Source organism: Staurois parvus, unplaced genomic scaffold (assembly GCF_062004578.1).
Source record: "Staurois parvus isolate SC_StPar_1 unplaced genomic scaffold, SC_StPar_1.0 ptg000217l, whole genome shotgun sequence".
NCBI classification, from domain to species: Eukaryota; Metazoa; Chordata; class Amphibia; order Anura; family Ranidae; genus Staurois; species Staurois parvus.
The window spans coordinates 11,070,100-11,094,120 of record NW_028318013.1 but is presented as its reverse complement, the minus strand read 5'-3'; positions in this window follow the sequence as shown (position 1 = coordinate 11,094,120).

Genomic DNA, 24,021 nt, shown 5'->3' with positions numbered 1-24,021 from the left:
TGATGAAGGTCCGTGACACTACCCGTTCATAGCATCAAAACATCATCAATATATCGTAACCATAGTGTTGAGTGATTCAAATATAATTTAGAACGATATACTATCTGCTCCTCCCAGCAGCCAAGATGTAGGCATGCATAGGCGGGAGCCCACGGGGCACCCATGGACGTACCACGTACCTGGTGATAGGAAGCCCCAAGAAATTGAAAGTAATTGTAATGTAAAGCTAAATGCAAGAGATCGATCAAAAATTCATTTTGAGCACCCATCTGTGGATATGATTGATCCAAGAAGTGTGTTACCGCCTTGATGCTCCAACTATGTGGGGTCGATGTATAAAGTGATTCCACATCAATACCAACTAGGAGAGCCCCAGGTGGGACAGTTACAGAGGATATTTTAGAAAGTACATCACGTGTTTCTTGCACATAAGATGGGAGTATAAAAACCATTCCTTTAATTAGGGCATCAAGATATTTGCCAATTCGTTCAAGCGGGCCACCTACCGCTGAGATAATCGGTTATCCAGGGGGGTCACTCAGCCTTCTATATACTTTTGGTATAATATAAATGGTGGGAATGTTAGAATCTTTAACCTGAAGGTATTTGCACTCATTATGAGAGATGAGACCAGCTTCACATGCAAAGGTTAATTTCCTATTCAAAAGATCGATCAATCTCGGAAAAGGGTTAGTATCAAATCTTACATAGGTAAATTCATCCTGAAGTTGTTGCCGGATTTCCCGTTCATAATTAGTGGCAGTCATCAAGACTACATTCCCCCCTTTGTCACTTGGCTTGATAACAAGATCATGGGCATTACCAAGCTCATTTAATGCACGACGTTCATCTTTAGTGAGGTTATCTCCCACCTTAAGTGTCCAATCAACTAAGGCCAAGTCTCGCTTGAACCAGATCGAGAAAGACGCTAATCCATTTATTTTTCCTAAATGGTGGCATTTTAGTAGATTTAATGTGAAGGTCTGCTGATCTAAGGGGAAGTGCACTCAAATCCCCCTCCAGATCATCACTGGAGACATTCTCCTCCAAAAGGGATATCAAGGTATCGAGAGTCTGTGTGTCGGTTCCCTGAATAAAGGGATTTAAATTGATATCCTCAATTTTTGTTGGAGTCTGCTGATGCAAATAACTAAGATAAACTTTCCTTAGAAAGAGACTAATGTCTTTAAAAACCTCGAAATAGTTCATAGTATTTACTGGGGAGAAAGATAGACCTTTCTGGAGTAAACTAAGATGTCTATCTTCCAAAACAAACTGAGATAGATTGATAATATAATTTTAAGATCAGATTGAGAAGATATTTGCTGATTAGTTACCATATCTAACAACATTTCTGACTCCTGGTCTCGCGTCCTTGATTTCTGTTGTTTTCTACGTCTTTTCCTTCTTCTGCACCCGCGTTTGGGTAGTTGGTTCTGTGTCTCTCTGTGGTTTTGAGAATATCCCGATTTCCAACTACCATCTCTTTGTCTAAAAAAGCCACAGATTTAGATTGACCCTCATCACTATCGGATGAATATGTTCGATTAGGGTTGGAGGAGGAGGAACGGAAACGACGACGTTGGGATCTGCTGCGATTACGTGTATTAGAAAGATCAAATATTTCACCATGGGCCCAATAGTCAAGATCACGTTGGAACTTAACCTGTTTTGTAGAGCGAAGATGTCGCTGAGTCTTATCGATCTCCTTTTTAAGGAGATCGTTCAATCGAGTAAAATCGGCATTATCCTTATATTGTTCCAATCCTTTAGAACTTTCTTCTATCACATCTTTAAGCTCAGCCAACTGGACCTGTTCTTCCTCAACAATCAATTTCATAACATTGAGCCTGTGTGTAATACATGTTTCTCTCCATTTGGAAAGAAATCTATCAGTATGTAAATGCTCAGCAGGGATCACCCTCTCTCGCAGCCCCCTAGGGATGATGCCACCCTGGAAGTAGGATTCCAATGAGGAAATGTCCCATTTGCGATTTAAATACTTAATATTGAGTTTTTTATGATTCTTGATTTTTAATTGTATCCAATTCAGGGGTGGCCGCATCCTTAGTATGGCTGGAGAAAGTAGAATGGATCTCAGCCTCAATATCCTCACCAACGACATATGCCATGGGAAAAAGAAAAAAAAAAAGGAAAAAGAAATAAATTTATATATACCGTATTTGCCGGCGTATAAGATGACTTTTTACCCCTTGAAAATCTTCTCTGAAGTCGGGGGTCGTCTTATACGCCGGTATATGGCATACTGACACTTTTTAGGGGGGCGGCGTGGTGCCGCCGCCCCCCCCTTCCAACGGAAGGGACACTAAGTACAGGGGTGGGCAGGGGTTGTCTCTTACCTGGCTCCGGTCCTGCCACGATCCGGTCCAGGAAGCGTGGCTGCTCCTTCAGTTCGGCCACTGGATGTTCGGGCGGCTGCTCGGCTCAGCCTCCTCACCGGTGATTGGCCGCCAGAACTGTAGCTCAGGAAAGGCACACAGGCGGCCAATCACCGGCGAGGGGGCGGAGCCGAGCGGCCCCGCGAAAACTGAGTGCAGGAACAGCAGGTAAGTGTTCAGTGTAGAGGTGCTGCTGCAACCACATATGCTGGCTGCAGCAGCACCATACTAGAACAGGGTCAGCAAGTGTAATTGGTGTCAGTGGGAGGAATAGTGCCCCATCATTGGTGTCACTGATACCAATGATGGGGCATTATTCCTCAAACTGACACCAACGATGGGGCACTATTCCTCCCACTGACACCAACGATGGGGCACTATTCCTCCCACTGATACCAATGATGGGGCACTATTCCTCTCACTGATACCAATGATGGGACACTATTCCTCCCACTGATACCAATGATGGGGCATTATTCCTCAAACTGACACCAATGATGGGGCACTATTCCTCCCACTGACACCAACGATGGGGCACTATTCCTCCCCCCCCACTGACACCAACGATGGGGCACTATTCTACCCCCCACTGACACCAATTATGGGACACTATTCCCCCCCCCCACTGACACCAACGATGTGGCACTATTCCCCCCCCCACTGACACCAATGATGGGGCACTATTCCACCCCCCACTGACACCAATGATGGGACACCATTCCTCCCACTGACACCAATGTTGGGACACTATTCCTGCCACTGATACTAATGATGGGGCACTATTCCTGCCACTAATACTAATGATGGGGCACTATTCCTCCCACTGATACCAATGATGGGGCACTATTCCTCCCACTGACACCAATGATGGGGCACTATTCCTCCTACTGATACCAGTGATGGGGCACTATTCCTCCCACTGCCACCAATGATGGGGCACTATTCCTCCCACTGCCACCAATGATGGGGCACTATTCCTGCCACTGATACTAATGATGGGGCACTATTCCCCCCACTGATACCAATGATGGGGCACTATTCCTGCCACTGCCACCGATGATGGGGCACTATTCCTGCCACTGATACTAATGATGGGGCACTATTCCCCCCACTGATACCAATGATGGGGCACTATTCCTCCCACTGACACCAATGATGGGGCACTATTCCTCCCACTGATACCAATGATGGGGCACTATTCCTCCCACTGATACCAGTGATGGGGCACTATTCCTCCCACTGCCACCAATGATGGGGCACTATTCCTCCCACTGCCACCAATGATGGGGCACTATTCCTGCCATTGATACTAATAATGGGGCACTATTCCTCCCACTGATACCAATGATGGGGCACTATTCCTCCCACTGATACCAGTGATGGGGCACTATTCCTCCCACTGCCACTAATGATGGGGCACTATTCCTGCCACTGATACTAATGATGGGGCACTATTCCCCCCACTGATACCAATGATGGGGCACTATTCCTCCCACTGACACCAATGATGGGGCACTATTCCTCCCACTGACACCAATGATGGAGCACTATTCCTCCCACTGACACCAATAATGGGGCATGATTCCTCCCACTGACACCGATGATGGGGCACTATTCCCCCCACTGATACTAATGATGTGGCACTATTCCTGCCACTGATACCAATGATGGGGCACTATTCCTGCCACTGATACCAATGATGGGGCACTATTCCTGCCACTGACACCGATGATGGGGCACTATTCCCCCCACTGATACTAATGATGGGGCACTATTCCTGCCACTTATACCAATGACGGGGCACTATTCCTCCCACTGATACCAATGATGGGGCACTATTCCTGCCACTGATACCAATGATGGGGCACCTATTCCCCCCACTGATACCAATGATGGGGAACTATTCCTGCCACTGATACCAATGATGGGGCACCTATTCCCCCCACTGATACTAATGATGGGGCACTATTCCTCCCACTGATACCAATGATGGGGCACTATTCCTCCCACTGATACCAATGATGGGGCACTATTCCTCCCACTGATACCAATGATGGGGCACCTATTCCCCCCACTGATACTAATGATGGGGCACTATTCCTGCCACTAATGCCAATGATGGGGCACTATTCCTGCCACTAATACCAATTATGGGACACTATTCCTCCCACTGACACCGATGATGGGGCACTATTCCTCCCACTGTTTTGCATTGGAAGAGGGGTAGTCTTATACGGCGAGTATAGCCCAAACACTATATTTTAGCAGGAAAAGTAGGGGGTCGTCTTATACGCCCAGTCGTCTTATACGCCGGCAAATACGGTATATGTAAATCAATCACCGGGCGTGCCACATCCCTGAAAAAATTAAATACAATCCTATTGCTAATTAAAAATAATTATAAACCCATGTAGGGTGAAGTGAGGTGACCAGTAATAATAATAAATCCAAAGAAGACACTGCAAATTAAAAATTAATAAACAAAAAATTAAATAAATGGAAAAATGGCCGTTGGTATCAACTGGTGCAAGAAAACTCTAAAGGTAGAGTTCAAAGACAGACCAAATAAAAAATAAAACACACCAGGATTCCCAAAGCTCAGGGTCAGAAATTACTGAATAAAGATAGTGACCCAATTATGAATAATGCTGACTCACAAAGAATATATATGTGGTATCCTCGGGACCCTAATCATAAATGGGAAAATAAAGAAAAAAGACCAGAGGGTAAAGGACCCAGAGGCCAAAAAGGGGGTCCAAATGAGGACAAACTGCAGCCTTGAAAACCAAATAATAAACAAAAATAATTTAATTTGCAGTAAAAAAAAGTACAAATATCACAAAGATATATATAGCATGATAAGCCAAAATATACAAAAATTACACAAAAAATTACCTCACCACCACCCAGGGGGAAAGAAAGTCAAAAGCAGAATGGCAAGATCAACCTGATCTCACCTTTCCCTTTTGGGCCTATCTTCAAATCAGACATTTTCTTCTCTCTCCTGCATATCGCCATAAATGGGTCCGCCCTTTCACCTCCTTTGAGTCACTCTGTTCAAAGGCTGAACCACGGAGGCATTTAGTATCATTTACCTATCTGCTTCTTCTTGGTGACAGAACCTCTGATTCACTTCCCGCCTGCAAAACTTAGAAAAGAGACTTGAACATTGACTTTTCTTCCTCTGATTGGGACCAAATCTTTACCTTTTCTCATAAGTGCTCCTTTAATGTTTCGGCACAAGAAAACTGATACAAGTTGGCGACACGTTGGTACAATACACCTTCAAGAATCCATCATTTTAATCCATCCAGACCCAGTATTTGTTGGAGATGTGGGGCTCCTGTTGGATCTCTTCTTCATATCTGGTGGGACTGCCCTATGGTTCAGCCCTTTTGGCAAGAGGTACATCGGATTACTTCTTCAGTGTCTACTCTTGATATTAAGTTCTCTCTGGCCCAACTCCTCCTCCACCACACTCCGCTTCCCAAACGTCTATATTTCAAATCTCTGGCTATGCATATGCTTAACGTGGCCAAACTCTGCTTACCGGTTCTCTGGGGGTCTGTTCACTCCCCCACAGTGCGAGATTGGTTCATACGCTTGAACAGAATTGCTGAAATGGAAGAGCTGATTGCTTCTTCTCTGGATAACCCTACTAAATTTTCTCATTCATGGTCCTGTTGGATTCACTTCCGAACGACCCCTGAATATCGTTCTTTCATGGGCCTTGCTGATTGATTCTGAATCTCTCTGATACCCCGTAGTGTTTCTGGCGATATATCGGCTCTCTGTTTTTTCAAGGTTGTGATTGAGGTCCTTTGTCTCGATGTCCTGTACTGCTTGGAGCAAGCTACGCTTGGCACCCTGATACGCCTGCAACTGTCCCCAGCTCGCTTCTCTGCCAGGGTTGCGCGTATCTCTCATGTCCTGGAAGTCTAGAGTAAAGGTGACTTACCTACCCTCCTACTCCTCCACACCTCCTCCCCGTCCGACCCTTCCCCAACCCCCCATCTCCCCCCCCTTTTTTTTTTCTTTTTCTTCTTCTCCTCTCTTCCCTTCTTTTTCATGCTTATTCTTAAATTCTTAATCCCCATTTCCCTGCTTTCTTACTCAGAGTTTAGCTTTCATTCTCCCCTTTCTATTTTGGTACACTTCTCTAAAGAGAGAAGACAGGCATATTTAAAAAAGGCGGGATTACCGAAATTAAGTGAAGAACAATAAGAATCCCTAGAAATTGCAATAACTCAGGAAGAAATACACCTTGCATTAAAAAGCACTGTAGCTGGGAAAAGTCCAGGACCCGATGGGTATACAGTGAGATATTATAAAAAATATGAATACATTTTACTACCTAAATTGAGAATATATATGAATGCTTTAGGAGGAGAGTTGGAGATGAGGAGGGAATCCCTGCAAGCTCATGTGGTTCTCATACAAAAGGAAGGTAAAGATAATACTCACTGTTCAAGCTATAGACCTATTTCCTTATTAAATATAGATACTAAACTATATGCAAAAGTATTGGCAAGTAGATTGAAGGACCTAATGCCGAGATGGATACATGTAGCTCAAGTGGGGTTTGTCACAGGGAGAGAGGGTAGAGACAATGGTTTAAGATCTCTGTTCCTTATACAAAGAATTCCGGCGTTGGTACTTTCAATTGATGCTGAAAAAGCATTTGACAGAGTAAATTGGGGATATATGTTAGATACCTTAGAAGTAATAGGCATGGGACCTAGAATGAGAGAATAAATTAGGAAATTATATAGCCAACCTTCGGCAGCAATAATGGTAAATGGGGAATTATCTGAGTATATTGGGATGCAGAATGGAACAAGACAGGGATGCCCTTTGTCCCCATTGTTGTATGTACTGTCTTTGGAATCTTTTTTGGCTACCATTAGGAATAATATAGATATAAAAGGAATTTGGGTAGGAGAAATTGCGCATAAAGTGGCAGTTTATGCAGACGATATGTTGTTCTATGTAGGAAATCCGAGGATAACATTACCAAACTTAATGAAATCTTTAAGAGAATATGGAGAGATGTCAAACTTAAAAATTAATCCAACTAAAACAGACATCTTAAATATAAACCTTATAAATAGAGAGAAAAAAATGTTACAGTAGGAATTCCCTTTCATCTGGAGGGAAAGAGATCTAAAATATCTGGGTATAAAGCTGACTGTATCTTTAAAGAACCTATATAGATTAAATTATATCCCACTATTAAATGAGATTAAGGATGAAATAAAAAAATTAGGAGGAGGATTTCAGTCATGGATTGGTCGGATACACTTGATAAAAATCGTTCCTAAAATTCTATATAAATTTCAAATGATACCAATTAAGCTCCCAGAGGCATATTTCGGAATAATTAAAAAATTTTTAACATCATATATCTGGAGAAATAAGAAGCCTAGAATAAGTCATGAAACCTTAAGTAGAGATAAAGGAGAAGGCGGACTGGGGGTACCGGACCTGAAGAGATACTATGACTCGGTACTATTGGCAAGAGTTTTTGATTGGACACATAATGCACAGGGGAAAAGTTGGGTAAATATAGAAAACACACTAAGTTATATGAATTTAAGCAGAATCATCTGGTTACCTCCTCAATTTCGAGGATTAAAAGATAGCACAAGTTTGTTTACACATAATGTTTTGAGAGTTTGGGATACTTTACACAAACAAAGGGGGTGGGAATTTAATTCACTGTTAATGCCCCTAGGATCCACAGAGTTTTTTCCTCCAGGTAAAGAGTATTACATGAAAGTACATAAAGAAGAAAGATGTTAAATTAAGAGATATAATGGCGGGAGAAGAAATATGTCCACTTAGCAAATTGGAAAGTAAGAGGGATATATTTACGAGAATAGATGAATAGCGTTATTGTCAACTAAAACATTTTGTAGGGAGTCTCCAAAAGCCATTAAGAAAAAAAGAAGATTGGAACCCCTTTGAGCAATTATTAGATACACGAGGAGATGGGAAGCATGGGATTACTAAAATATATAAGATTCTTACAGGATAAACCATGGCTATAAGGCCATCATATGTAGAGAAATGGGAAAGGGATTTAGAAGTAATAATTAATGAGGGAAAACAAAAGAAAATATATAGTTTAATTCATGGGAATGTAAATATGAAGTGGAAATGAATTACAAGTGTTTAGTAAGATGGTATATTACACCGAATGTAGCACATAGAATAAGTGGAGTCAACTCATCTTTATGTTGGCGAGGATGTGGAGAGAGAGGCACAATGTTTCACTTATGGTGGGAGTGTCACAAAATTCAAAAATACTGGGAGGGTATAGTGAGTATAATTCAGGAAATAAGAGGTAAATATTCCCAGGGACCCCGAGACTTGCCTTTATGGTACCGAGTTTTCGGTTAAAAAATATTAAAAAAAACGATTATTGTGTTATCTGAATGCAGCAAAGGGAATGATACCCAAGTTTTAGAGGAAACAACAGGCACCTAAAATAAAGGATTGGGTAGAAAGAGCGGAGAAGATATAAAGAGTGGAGGAACTTTGCCATAAGGAGGAAGATAAAATGGAGGTCTTCTGTACAAGATGGGAAAAGTGGGTGCAATTTAAAAAGTCAGATTTATACCTAGAATATGTGAAATAGGGAAAAGAAGATACAGGGGATAAATATAGTATAATATCAGTATTATTCAAGGAATAGGATTTTGTTTAGAATGAAATTAAAAGTGCATAATCAAAAGGGGTGGGGGGGAATAGGAAAAGAGAGGGGTAAAAGGTCACCAAGAATAAGATTACGGTATATGTGGGGAATGTCTGACAGATATGTGTAATGTATTCTGTTTGTTTTATTAGCTTTTGTATATTTAACTGCTTGCCGTCTAGCCACTGTGTAAAAACGGCGACAAGGGGGCACCTCTGCGCAAAATCACGTTTTAAAACGTCATTTTGCAAAACAGGTAGGGGGCGTGCGCCGATCGCGGCCACGGGTGTCAATCACTGGGTCCTGGCCCGTTATTACCCACCGACGCCCGGCGATTGCCGGAAAACAGTGACACAGAGCACAGCTGCATTGTTCACAATGCAGCTCTGCTCCCTGTCAGTTGCTAACACACTGAGAGCGGAGTTTAGCTCTAGGGATCAGTGTGTTCCTGTGAAGTACACACCCCCCGCCCACTAGTAAAACACTCCCCTCACACAGTTAACCCTTTGATTGCCTAAAAAAAAAGTTAACCCCTTCCTCCCCAGTGCCATTAGTATAGTGTCAGTGGTTTTTTTTGCACTGATCACTGTATTGGTGTCACTGGGGATGTCAGTGACCCCAAGTCAGTTCCCCCCAGTGTCAAAATGTCCGCCGCAGTCCCGCCATAAGTCATAAATCACTGTCATAAATCGCTGATCACCGCCATAAGTCGCTGATCACCGCCATAAGTCGCTGATCACCGCCATTGTTAGTTTAAAAAAAAATCCCAGTATCTTTCCTGCCATTTGCAGACACTATAACTTTCACGTAAACCAATTAATTTACACGTATTGGGATTTATTTTAGCAAAGACATGTCGCAGAATACATTTTGGCCGAAATGACAAAATTTGATTTTTACATTTTTTTACTGGACATGTTTTATAGCAAAAAGTCCAAAATATTATTTTTTTCTCAAAATTGTCAGCCTTTTTTTTTTAAAAGCGCAAAAAATAAAAAACGCACAGGCGATCAAATACCACCGAAAGAAAGCTCAATTCGCGGTAAAAAGTACATAAATTTAATTTGGGTGCAGTGTTGCATGATCGCGCATTTGTCAGTTAAATAAGGCAGCGACATAACACAAACCGGTTTTGACTGCCATATAGCAGAAATACTGCTACAGGGTGGTATGGGTGTGCAAAATCACACATATACATTGGTTGGTCCCTTGGTTTTCACACCCCTCCCAGATAGCATCAGATTGCCCATCAGTACACCAGTCATCACATTTAACCGCTTGATTACCAGGAGCACGTTCATGCACAATAAACCTCCATTGCTAGTATAGTGTCTGAACAAATCAATGTCTTTGATTAGATCAGCACTATACCAGCGTTCACATTAGTATAGCGTCCCCAAAAACGCAGTGTTAGCGGGATCAACCACGGCACCTGCCAACACCTGCGTTTATCCCCTACGCTTACTTACCCCCCCTTCTTTCCCAGCAAGTGCAGTGTCAGTAGGTCACTGTCACTTGATACATTGCACACAAAACCGCAGTGTTCGCAGAATCAGGCCTGATCTCTGTTAGCACTTGTCGGTAAATTTTGAGGACTCTCATATGCAGCAGAGTGCCACCTTTTGGTGAATTGGAGAGTACCAGCGGTCTAGTACATCTTGGTTTTTCACATACCTCTTAGATTGTAAGCTCCCAGGATCTGGCAGTCCTAACCCTCTTGTATTGAACTGTATTGTTGCTGTATTGTCTCCTGTTATACTGTAAAGCGCTGAACAAACTGCTGGCACCATATAAATCCTGTATAATAATAATACCAGCACTGCAGTATGACTTGGTGACGTGGCGAGTCCCATAAGTCCAGTACAAGCCGGTGCAGTGGCGAGCACAAGTATTGACCCGCAGCCACCAAGAATTCGCACACAGGCCCATAGAGCTCCTAGTATCCTTCAGGATGTGCTTGCAAATCCCGACTGACAGCCCACAAATTCTGCAGCACCCGTACTTCCCCCATTCACTGCCCAACCCGGAATTTAGGTGGAAATAGCAAATTTAACTACTCCCTTTGAATTTTGGAGCTGTTTTCATGGAATATCTGTATGCGTTGATTCTGGATCAAAGCAATTTATATGCACAACAATTTATTTATTTATCGCCAACCCAAATTCAAACCTTGCCAGACCACTCATTACGGTTTCTGAATTTACATTTTTTTTGGGTCTAACCCTCAACATGGACTAAAAGAAATGAATTGCGGTTGTATTGGTCTGCAGACCCGATTCATCATATGCCGTGTTCTCTGCTGCCATGGCCAGGCATAGATATGAGAGTATAATGTGTTTTATGCATTTCAACGACAATACACTCTGTCATCCTCTGGGTGACCCTGAATTTGATTGGCTCTACAAAATTCAGCTGCTCGCAAATCACCTTAACCAAAAATTTGCAGATGTCTATACTGCCCAGCAGGGGCGGACTGACAACTCATGGGGCCCCTGGGCAATAGGGGATCATGGGGCCCCTGTGTCCTTGCCCAAACTCAAAAAAGACTATGAAAAAGGTACCAGGGGCATCTCATGGGGCCCCCTACTAACCCCGGGCCCTCGGGCAGTGCCCAAGTTTCCAAATGGTCATTCTGCCCCTGCTCCCCAGCAAAACATCTGCGTTGATGAGTCCCTGATTAATTTTTATGACCGCCTTGCATTCAAACAATTTCTCCCCAGCAAGCGTGCCAGATATGGGGTCAAGATGTAGAAGACCTGTGAGAGAACAACAGGCTATACTTATAAGTTTCGGATTTACAAGGGAAAAGATAGTCATGTGGAGCCCCCCGGATGCCCAGACTACATGGGGAGCACTGGCAAGATAGTTTGGGACTTGATGTCATCCTTTTTCCATATGGGGTACCACTTATACGTGGACAATTTTTATTCAAGCATGCCACTCTTTAAACATTTGTTTAATCGTGGAACTGGTGCATGTGGCAAAGTGTGACCTAATGTGTGCCCACAATTAGAAGTGGGTGGATGCAGGGAGGAATATTCTAATGGTGGGCATACCACACACTTTTTTTGGCAGAGATTTCTTCTCTGTTTTTCATTCAGTCCACAGGCTGCATACAAAAAAAAACATAGCATATACACCCAACAAGGACCAGCGACGTACTGGTACATCACTGGACTTTGAATGGTTATACCAGGATGATGCCTACAGCTGCAGGCATCATCTTGGTATCATTTTTTTCAGCCGGCGATCGGCTTTCATGTAAAAGCAATCCTAGTGGCTAATTAGCTGCAGGATTGCTTTTACAAGCAGCGGGATATGATGCCCCCCCTCCCCCACTGCCTTCCACTGCCTTCTTGGGCAATCCCGTGCCATCGGGGGAACCTGAGAATGCAGCCGGTGTTTCTGCCAGCTGACAATAGAGCTGATTGGAGACCAGAGTGGTGCGAATCATCTCTGCCAATCATCATATAGTCTAAGAATTCGGAAGCTACGAGATTTCATCACTTCAGTCTTGCAGGATATAAAATCTCCTCTGTAAATCTAAAAGGGTAGCTTTTAAAGGCTTTTAAAATGTTGCCTATGGATATTAAAAATGTATGAAGTTTGTCGCCATTGCACAGGGCATGCGCAGTTTTAAAGCATGTCATGTTTGGTATCTATTTACTTGGCATACCATCATCTTTTATATCTTACCAAATAATTGGCCAATATGTTTTTGTGCATTAAAAGTAAAAAAAAGTGTATTTTTTTTTTAAAATTGCTTTTGAAAAATCGCTGCGCGAGTACTATGTGCCATAAAAAATTGTAGTACCCACCATTTTATTCACTAGGGTGTCTGCTTTAAAAAAATATATAATGTTTGGGGGTTTAAATTAATTTCCTAGCAAAAAATACAGATTTTTTTCATGTGAGCAAAAAGTGTCAGAAAAGGCTTGATCTTCAGGTGGTTAGAAGAGTGAGTGATGTGTGGCATACACTTCTAATGCTGATCATAAAACGCCCCACCCCCCAAAATGACACCCCAAACAATTTGCTGAGAGGCATGTTGAATCAATAGAAGAATTAATTTTTTTACCACAAGTTTTTGGAAAATGACAATTTTTACACAAAATTGTCAGTTAAATGATTTACTGCTCACACATGCCATGGGTATTTGTGGAATTACTCCCCAAAATACATTCTGCTACTTCTCCCGAGTATGGGGATACCACATGTGAGAGACTTTTTGGCAGTCTAGCCAAGTACAGGACCCCAAAATCCAATAAGCACCTTCAGGCTATTAAAGGACTTTATTTCCTCATTACACTTCCAAACTACCAATCACAGTTTCGGAGGCCCTGAAATGCCAGGATAGCACCTTACCCCCCCAAATGACCCATTTTTGGAAAGTAGACACCCCAAGGAATTTAATAAGATGCACGGTAAGTATTTTGCAGATCTCATTTGTTGCCACAAGTTTTTGGAAAATGAAGAAAAAAAACAAAAACATATTTTTTCTATTCTTTTTTTATATTTCAAAACCTTGTGAGAAAAAATAAGATCTGCAAAATACTCACCATGCCTCTTTTTAAATTCCTTGGGGTGTCTACTTTCCAGAAAGGGGTCATTTGGGGAGCGGGGGTTGGTGCTCTCTTGACATGTCAGGGCCTTGGAAACTGTGATAGGTATTGAGGAAGTGAAAGGAGGAAGTTACGCACCTTCAGGCTTTCAAAGTGGTCATTAGATTTCAGGCTCCTGTATGTGGCTAGGCTCCATGGGCGGACTGACCATTTGAAAACTCGGGCACTGCCCGAGGGCCCGGGGTCAGTAGGGGGCCCCATGAAATGCCCCTGGTACGTTTTTCATAGGCTTTTTTGAGTTTGGGCAAGGACACAGGGGCCCCATGATCCCCTATTGCCTGGGGGGACCATGAGTTGTCAGTCCACCCCTGCTAGGCTCCCAAAAAGTCTTACACGTGGTATCCCCATACTCAGTAGAAGTAGCAGAATGTACATTTGGGGTGTAATTCCACATATACCCATGGCTTGTGCGAGAAATAAATCATTTAAATAACAAATTTGTGTAAAAAAAAAATGTTTTTGTCATTTTCCAGAAACTTGTGGAAAAAAAATAAATCTTACATGGACTCAATATGCCTCTCAGCAGATAGCTTAGGGTATCTACTTTCCAAAAAGGGGTCATTTGAGGGTGTTTGTACTATCCTGGTATTTTAGCACCTCAAGAAATGTGATGAGCAGTCAGAAAGTAAAAGCTTGGTAAATTCCATTATCTATACCATAGTTTGTAGACGCTATAACTTTCACACAAAGCAATAAATATACACTTACTGGGATTTTTTTAACCATAAGCATGTAGCAAAATACATTTTGGCCTAAATTTATGAAGAAATTTTAGTTTTTTTGGATATTTTTTATGACCGAAATGAGAAAATATTGTTTTTTTTTAAATTTTTTTCTTCAAAAATTTTTTTGTTTATAGCGCCAAAAATAAAAAGTGCACAGGTGATCAAATACCACCAAAAGAAAGCTCTATTTGTGTGAAAAAAGACATAAATTTCATTTATGTACCGTATTGCATGACCGTGCAATTGTCCTTTAAGCTAGCGCAGTGCTGTATAGCAAAAAAAATGGCGTAAATTGCAGTATCTATGCCATAGTTTGTAGACGCTATAACTTTCACACAAAGTAATCAATATACACTTATTGGAATTTTTTTTAATCAAAAACATGTAGCAGAATACATTTTGACCTAAATTTATAACTAACTTTGAGTTTACTATATATTTTTTATAGCTGAAAGTAAAAAATATTGTTTTTCTTCAAAATTTTCGGTCTTTTTTTGTTTATAGCGTGAAAAATAAAAAGCGCACAAGTGATCAAATACCACCGAAAGAAAGCTCCATTTGTGTGAAAAAAAGGATGTAAATTTTGTTTGGGTGCAGTATTGCATGACCGCGCAATTATAAGTTGAATTAGTGCAGCGCCGAGTAGCAAAAAAGAGGCCTGGTCATTAACCACTTGCCTACCAGGCACTTATACCCCCTTCCTTACCAGGCCAATTTTCAGCTTTCAGCGCTGCCGCACTTTGATTGACAATTGCGCGGTCATGCAACATTGTACCCATATGAAATTTTGATCATTTTTTTTCTCACAAATAGAGCTTTCTTCTGGTGGTATTTAATCGTCACTGGGCGCTTTACTTTTTGCGCTATAAATTAAAAAAGTGCAAAAAATTTGAAAAAAAAAAAAGTTTCTTTGTTTCTATTATAAAATTTTTCAAACAGGTATTTTTTCTCCTTCACTGATGTACGTTGATGAGGCAGCACTGATGGGCACTGATAGGCGGCACTAATGGGCACTGATAGGCAGCACTAAAGGGCACTGATAGGCAGTACTAATGAGGTGGCACGGATAGGCGGCACTGATAGACAGCACTAATGAGGTGTCACGGATAGGCGGCACTAATATGCAGCACTGATAGGCGGCACTGATAGGTGACACTGATGATGAGTACTGATAGACGGCACTGACTGGCATCACTGCTGGGCACTGACTGGCGGCACTGACTGGCACAACCCCTGGGCACTGACTGGTGGCACTGACTGGCAGTACTGCTGGGCTGCACTGGTGGGTGGCACTGGTGGGCAGCACTGGTGGGTGGGCACAGGTGGGTGGCACTGGTGGGCACAGGTGGGTGGCACTGCTGGGCACAGGTAGGTGGCACTTCTGGGCACATGTGTGTGACACTGCAGAGTGGCACAGGTGGGTGCACTGCTGGGCACAGGTGGGTGCACTGCTGGGCACAGGTGGGTGATCTGCTGGGCACAGGTGGGCGGAGCTAGTGGGCGCACTGCTGGGCACAGGTGGGCAGAACTTGCGGGTGGCATTGCTGGGCACTGATCATCAGGGCACTGATCATCAGTGCCCTGATGATCGGTGCCGATCCCCGCTCTGACAACTGCCGGTTCTCGGCAGTACTTTCCTCACGATCTGACAGCGTGAGGAAAGTGCAGCTGAGAACCGGCACTTGCATTTCCCTGTGATCAGCGTGTCATTGGACACCGCTGATCACGTGGTAAAAGGCCGGTATGATTGGCCTTTTACCACATCACGTGATCAGCTGTGTCCGTAGGACACAGCAATCACGGAGATCGCCGGGTGCGCGCCCCCTGGGGCGCGCAGGAGAGTGCGTTCTGGGAGGACGTCATATGACGTCCACTCAGAACTGGCCGGCCGCAGTTTAGCCGTCATTCGGCTATCTGCGGTCGGCAACTAGTTAAGGGGGGGGGGGTATATCCTCAGTAGTGCAAGTGGCTAAAATGGTGTTTTGAAAAACAATAATAAAATATTTAAATTAAAAAAAAAAATTAAAGAGAATGAATCGATAGCCCTGGTTCACGTGTCCTTCTGGGCGGCTATCGTTCCTTTTGTATCCTTGATGAATCAGGTTTTTTTTTTATTCCTCACCTCTCCTGCCAGGTCATTCTTACTGCCTAAAAACTTCCTCCCAAGCACATTCCGTTCCCACTCATGGTTTCTTCCGCATGTTTCAAGCTTAAATGTGCACTTAAATAGGCTGCCATGCATGCCACAAAAGCCCCATAGTAACAATAGAACATGCACAGAAAATATATGCATTTTCTTGCAGGTTGTCCTGTGTTCGGAAATGTGCAGATGTGAATGAATGGTAACCCAAGCACGTTTTCTGTGCAGGTTGCCCTCATTCGGAGATGCGTAGATGCTAATGCAGTCTAAATGGTAACACAAGTCTGACGCACATTGCTACACATTTTCATAATGCATGGCAAAGCATGCATTTTCCTGAGGGTTGATGTGCATTCAGAAATGCACAGATGCAAAGGAATGCGCAACGAGCATTGCTGCACATTTTTGAACAGCATGACATGGTGTGCATTTTCTTGTGGGTTGCCATGCATTCAGAGAGGCGCAGATGTGCAATGCACGTTGCTATGCATCTTCAAAACACACGGCAAAACGTGTATTTTTTGTGCAAGTTGCTGTATGTTCAGAAATGCTCAGATACAAACGAATGGTAACACGAGCGCACTGCACATTGCCGTGGGTTTTCTTGTGGATTGCTGTGCAATTGGAAATGTGCATATGTGAACGAATGACAACGCATGGACGCTGCCACACGTTTTCTAAACACGATAAAGTGCATGTTTTTTGTGTAGGTTGCTGTGTGTATGGAAATGCATAGATACAATGAATAGTAAACACAAGCAAAATGCATGTTGTGTGCTTTCGAAACACATGGCAAAGTGTGTGTGTTTTTGTGCGGGTTGCTGCACATTCAGATATGTGCAGATGCAAACTAATGGTAATGCGCATGTGCCATGCATTTTCTCATGGATTGCTGTGTTTGGAAATGTGCAGATGTAAACAAATGGTAATGCAAACGTGTCATGCATTGCCGTTTTTCAGAACGCATGACAAAGCACACATTTTCGTTGCTATGCGTTCATAAATGTGTAAATGAGAACACAGCCTAAATGGCAACACTAATGACTAATGACACACATTGCTTGAAAGGCATGGCAAAGCATGTTATTTTATTGCAGGTTGCCTTGCGTTCAGAAATGCACAGATACAAACGAATAGTAATGCAAGCAAGCCACATGTTGCCGCATGTCTTTTAATCTCCCGCCAAAGCATGTGCTTTCTTGTGAGTTGCCTAACATTTGGAAACATGCACATGCGAACTAATGCTAACTCAAGTGTGATGTGCGTTGTCATGCATTTTCAAATTGTGCGGCAAAGTGTGCGAGTTGGCGCGCATACTGCGCGTTGCTATGTGTTTTTGAAGCACACTATGAAGTGCGTGTTTTCTATGCTGGTTGCATTTGGACACATGTAAATGAGAACCTAAAAGGTAATGCAAGTGTGACATACATTGCTGCACATTTTCTAAACACACGGCAAAGTGTGTGTTTTTTTTATTATTGCGGATTGCAGTGTGTTTCGAAACAGGCAGATGCAAACGAATGGTAGTGCAAACGTGATACGCATTAGCACACATTTTTGAAGAACAGGGCAAAGCGTGCATTTTCTTGTGGGTTGCCATGTGTTTGGAAACGGGCATATGAGAATGCATCCTAAATGGATGAAAGTGTGGCTTACATTGCTATGCACTTTAAAAATGCACAGCAGAGGGTGTGTTTTTTGTGTGGGTTGCCATGCATTCAGAAACAGACAGATGCAAACCCAGCCTAAATGGCACTGCAGGAGTGATGCGTGTTTTGTGGTCATCGCCATGCATTCTCTGTGCGGATTACATGAGCAAGAATGCATGAGTATCCGATTAGCAAGCAGCGGTTTGGGAAGAGGAGGATCAAGGTTCCTCTCTGCAAAACACAGAACAGGTAAGTATAACATGTTTGACATTTTAAAAAAAATAATAAAATTGCTTTTAGAATCACTTTAACCACTTTCCCTCCAGAGGATTTACCCCCCATAATGACCAGGCCTCTTTTTGCTATTCGGCGCTGCACTAATTCAACTGATAATTGCGCGGTCATGCAATGCTTTACCCAAACTAAATTCACATTGATTTTTCACACAAATAGAGCTTTCTTTCAGTGGTATTTGATCACCTGTGCACTTTTTATTTTCCGCTCTATAAACAGACCGAAAAACTAATATTTTTTACTTTCAGCTATAAAATATATATATAGTAAACTCAAAGTTAGTTAGAAATTTAGGCCAAAATGTATTCTGCTACATGTTTTTGGTAAAAAAAAAATCCCAATAAGTGTATATTTATTGCTTTGTGTGAAAGTTATAACATCTACACGCCATGTTATAGATAATGGAATTTACACAGCTTTTACTCTGACTGCTTATCACATTTCTTGAGGTGCTAAAATACCAGGATAGTACAAACACCCCCAAATGACTCCTTTTCGGAAAGTAGACACCCTAAGCTATCGGCTGAGAAGCATATTAAGTCCAGGGAAGATTTATGTTTTTTTCCACAAGTTTCTGGAAAATTACAAAAATATATATATTTTTTTTTACACAAAGTTGTCCTTTAAATTATTTATTTCTCACACAAGCCATGCGTATATGTGGAATTACACCCCAAAATACATTCTGCTACTTCTACCAAGTACGAGTATGGGGATACCACATGTGTGAGACTTTTTGGAAGCCTAGCCACCTACAGGAGCCTGAAATCCAATGACCACTTTTAAAGCCTGAAGGTGCGTAACCTCCTCATTTCACTTCCTCGTTTCCTAGTTTCGAAGTCCCTGAAATGCAAGGACAGCACCAACCAAATGACACCTTTTTGGAAAGTAGATACCTCAAGGAATTTAAAAAGAGTCATGGTGAGTATTTTGCAGATCTAATTTTTTCTCACAAGGTTTGGAAATATAAAAAAAGAAAAGAAAAAAAATTTTTGTTTTTTTTTTCTTCAATTTCCAAAAACCTGTGGCAACAAAAAATATCTGCAAAATACTCACCATGCTTCTTATCAAATTCCTTTGGGTGTCTACTTTCCAAAAAGGGGTCATTTGAGGTTTGGTTGGTACTATCCTGGCATTTCAGGGCCTCCAAAACTGTGATAGGTAGTCAGGAAGTGTAATGCTTATTGGATTTTGGGGTCCTGTTCTTGGCTAGACTGCCAAAACATCTCTCACATGAGGTACCCCCATACTCGGGAGAAGTAGCAAAATGTATTTTGGGGAATAATTCCACATACATATACCCATGGCATGTGTGAGCAATAAATCATTTAAGTGATAGTTTTGTGTAAAAAAAAAGTGTTTTTTGTCATTATTCCAAACACGTGTGATAAAAAATAAATGCTTCTATTGATTCAATATGCCTTTCAGCAAGTAGTTTGGGGTGTCTACTTTCCAAAAAGTGGTTGTTTTGAGGGGTGGGGACATTTTATGCCCAGCATTAGAAGATTATGCCACACATCACTCACTCTTCTAACCACCTGAAGATCAAGCCTTTTCTGACACTTTTTGTTCACATGAAAACAAATCAGTATTTTTTGCTAGGAAATTAATTTAAACCCCCAAACATTATATTTTTTTTAAAGCAAACACCCTAGTGAATAAAATGCTGGGTGCTCACATAGTATTCGCGCAGCCATTTTTCAAAAGCAATTTAAAAAAAAATACACTTTCTTTACTTTTAATACACAAAAGCACAATATATTGGCCAACTATTTGGTAAAATATAAAAGATGATGGTATGCCGAGTAAATAGATACCAAACATGACATGATTTAAAACTGTGCATGCCCCGTGCAATGGTGACAAACTGCATACGTTTTTAATATCCATAGACCACATTTAAAAGCCTTTACAAGCTACCATTTTAGATTTACAGAGGAAGTCTAGTGTTAGAAATACTGCCTTTGATCTGATGTTCACGGCGATACCTCACATGCATGGTGCAATACTGACACAGGGTCAACGCTCCCACACACAAGGGTGATTGTTTTTTTTTTGTTATTTTAATTTTTTTGTATTATTTTTACACTGTCCCTTTTAATTTTTTTTTTTATCACTTTTAATGCTATCACAGGGTATGCAAATATCCCCATAACTTCAATGAGCATTGTCATATATTCTTTTTTGAGACATCTGGGGTTTATCAGACTCTAGATCTCTCCTCTGCCCTTACATTATCTAATCAAACCAAGATCAGATGCTTTCCCAATTTACAAATGGCGCTGTTTATATCCTGCAAGACTGAAGTAATGAAATGCTTGTAGCTTCCGAATCCTTAGGCTATAGAGATGATTATCACCATTCTGGTCTCCAATCAGCTCTATGGTCATCTGGAAGAAACACGGGCTGCATTCTCAGGTTCCCCCAATGGCACAGGACTGCCTGAGAAGGCTGTGGAAGGCAGTGGGGGAGGGGGCATCATCTCCCGCTGCTTTTAAAAGTAATTCTGTAGTTAATTAGCCACTAGGATTGCTTTTACATAAAAGCCAATTGCTGGCAGAAAAAAACGATACCAGGATATTGCCTGCAGCTGTAGGCAGTACATATACTGTGGCAAGACTGCCCCTGTGCCCCTGTGGGTGCCTGGGGGGACCTTTTGGCATAGTTTACTTTTGGATTCAAGTTCATGTCTTCCCAAAACACAAAGATTCTGAGAACTGGAGGACCAGATTTGGGGTCTGTGTACCCAAACCCACACTGACTGCTTCAACCCCATCCTTTCTAGACTCAGAGGCTCTAAGCAGATGTTGATATAATCAGCTCAAAACAACCTGATGTGAGGACTCTTGCTCTGATATGTTTATTAAGGTTTTATGTTTCTATCTTCTCCCATTGTGTGCTTCCTAGGTGTGCATTCCCATTGTTGATTGAGGTAATTGAGTCACCTATTGTTTGTCAGTTGGCAAGTCCTTCTGGAGGTGCCTACATGATAGGATTAGAGTGAAGTCAGCTTCAGTGTGGGATGTTTTATCTCAATGTGTAATATTTGAGTTATTGTGGGGACTGCCCCTATTTCTGGAGTGTATTAAAACTATTTTTCTGTTCAATAAAGTAGTTCCAGTTTGGCATCTAAGCTAGTCTTGGGTGTAATGCCCAGCTATAATACCTTAGTCCTGTGTCCCAGTGGCGAGGAAGCAGTTCTCTGATGGAGTTACCCAATCAGAGTGACAGGTGTTCTGTCACATTTGGTAGCAGCAGTGGGATGCTTCCTACAGTCTGGGACATCCAAACCACCACCGAGACCCAGTGTCTGGTGATATCAAAGAAGTGTTCCAGGAGCCGTTCGCTATGGAAGCAGAGTTCCAGTAGCAAATGTAAGAGTATATCGCCCAGTATGGAAAGCTTGGTTCTGCCCAGGACATTCTGGAATAGAGAGACATGATTGTCCAGAAGCTCTGCAAGGACACCCTCCAAGTGAAGCAAGACTAGTATGGAAAGATTCTCCCTACATTCCTGGATAGGTACTGGCTACAGATGGAGTTGTGTATATCATTCCTAGGATATACTCGGGAGGAATGGATTATGGAGCTGTACAGAAATAGTGCTGGACGATGGATATCTGCAATGGTATGCTACCCAAGTGTGTGAAGAACAGTGATCCCATAGAAGGCTATGAATTCAGCTGCCCAGGATTAATATTTGAGATGCTTCAAGAAGATCCATATTTCGGTAGTGCAGCAGATTGGAGATGGGAGGACATTTGAGATGTTAGGGAGTTGGAACTTCCCAGTAAGCTCTGATTAAGCCCTGACTTGGACTTTATAGTGATACAAGAATAGGAGCTGGAGCAAGCATATAAAAGACTGTTCAATGATACTCAACAGTATGCCCCAGCACCCAGGGATGTTATGGATTATGAGTCACCCCCCGAAGCACTGGCCTCAAGTGCCAGCAGTCTCTGCCCTGGGTTTTCAGCAATTCCAGAGACTGGGAATTTAATAGACTGAGGCTTCTTGCTCTAATCTGTTTATTAAGGTATTGTGTTTCCTATCTTCTACCAGTGTGTGCCTCCTAGGCGTGCATTCCCATTGTTAATTGAGTCACCTATTGTTTGTTGGCAAGTCCTTCTGGAGATGCCTACATGATAGGATTATACTGGTGTCAACTTCACCTCATTATCTAATCAGCGTGGGATGTTTATCTCAATGTGTAATATTTGTTTTATTGTGGGGACTGCCCCTATTTCTGGAGTATATAAAAACTGTATTTCTGCTCCATAAATTAGTTCCAATTTGACATCTAAGCTAGTCTCGTCTAGTCTTGGGTGCACTGCCCGGCTATAATATCTTTATCCTGTGTCCCATTGGCGAGGAAGTAGTTCTCTGATGGAGTCAACCAATTTGGGTGACAGGCATTCCGTCACAGACATGTAGTATTAGGACTGGAAAAGGAAGGAAACAGAAAGTCAGAGAACTTTGAAATTCAGCTAGGAGGAGGCATGACATCACAGACACAGAAATCTGCTTTATACAGCTAAAGGAGGTAAGTTACACACCAACTTGACAGAGAGGTTGTGATTAATTTACTTACACAATGCATCTGTTGTTTTGGGGAGGAAAAGTTGCAGTTTTTTCTTTTAAGTTGCTTTATATATTTTTTTTATTGAGCCCTTTCAATTTTAGCTATTTAAACTTTTCAATAGTCATCTGCAAACATGCAGATATAAACACTACCTCAGGTTTTTTTTTCTTCTTTCATTGCATGATGCACTGGTGTGGCCGTGATCAGGAACGTTGTTGCTGGCTGCACTGGTCCGCTAACAGTGGGACTTGTGTATTGGTGGTCAGGAACACTGGTGCTGGCTTACACTGGACTGGTGACAATTTGGACTAGTGTGACAGCAGTCAGGAACACTAATGTTTGCTTACACTAGTGTGAGGACACTGCGACTGGTGTGGCAATAAGGAACACTGTCTGGTCACACTGGGATTGGTGTGGCTGTGATCAGGGACACTGTAACTGCTGTGGTGATGAGTATGGACACTGACTGGTATGGCAGTGATCAGGGACACTGGGACTAGTTGTAGCAGTGATCTGGGACAATATGACCGGTGTGGCGGTGATCAGGGTCTTGGTAACTGGAGTGGTGGTTAGGAACACTATGACTGGTGTGACAGTGATAAGGGACACTGGGACTGGTGTGGCAGTGATCTGGTACACTGTAACCGGTGTGGCGGTGATTAGCAATAATGTGACTGGTGCAGTGGTGATCAGGGACACTGGGACTGGTGTAGCAGTGATCTGGGACAATTATGGCTGGTGTGGCGTTGATCAGGGACACTGTAACTGGTGTGGTAGTGATCAATGACACTGTAACTGGTGTGGCGGTGATCAGGGACACTGTAATTGGTGTGGCGATGATCGAGAACACTGTAACTGATGTGGCAGTACAATGTCACCATGGTGACCCTGCATTTTTTCTAGTGACAGAATTG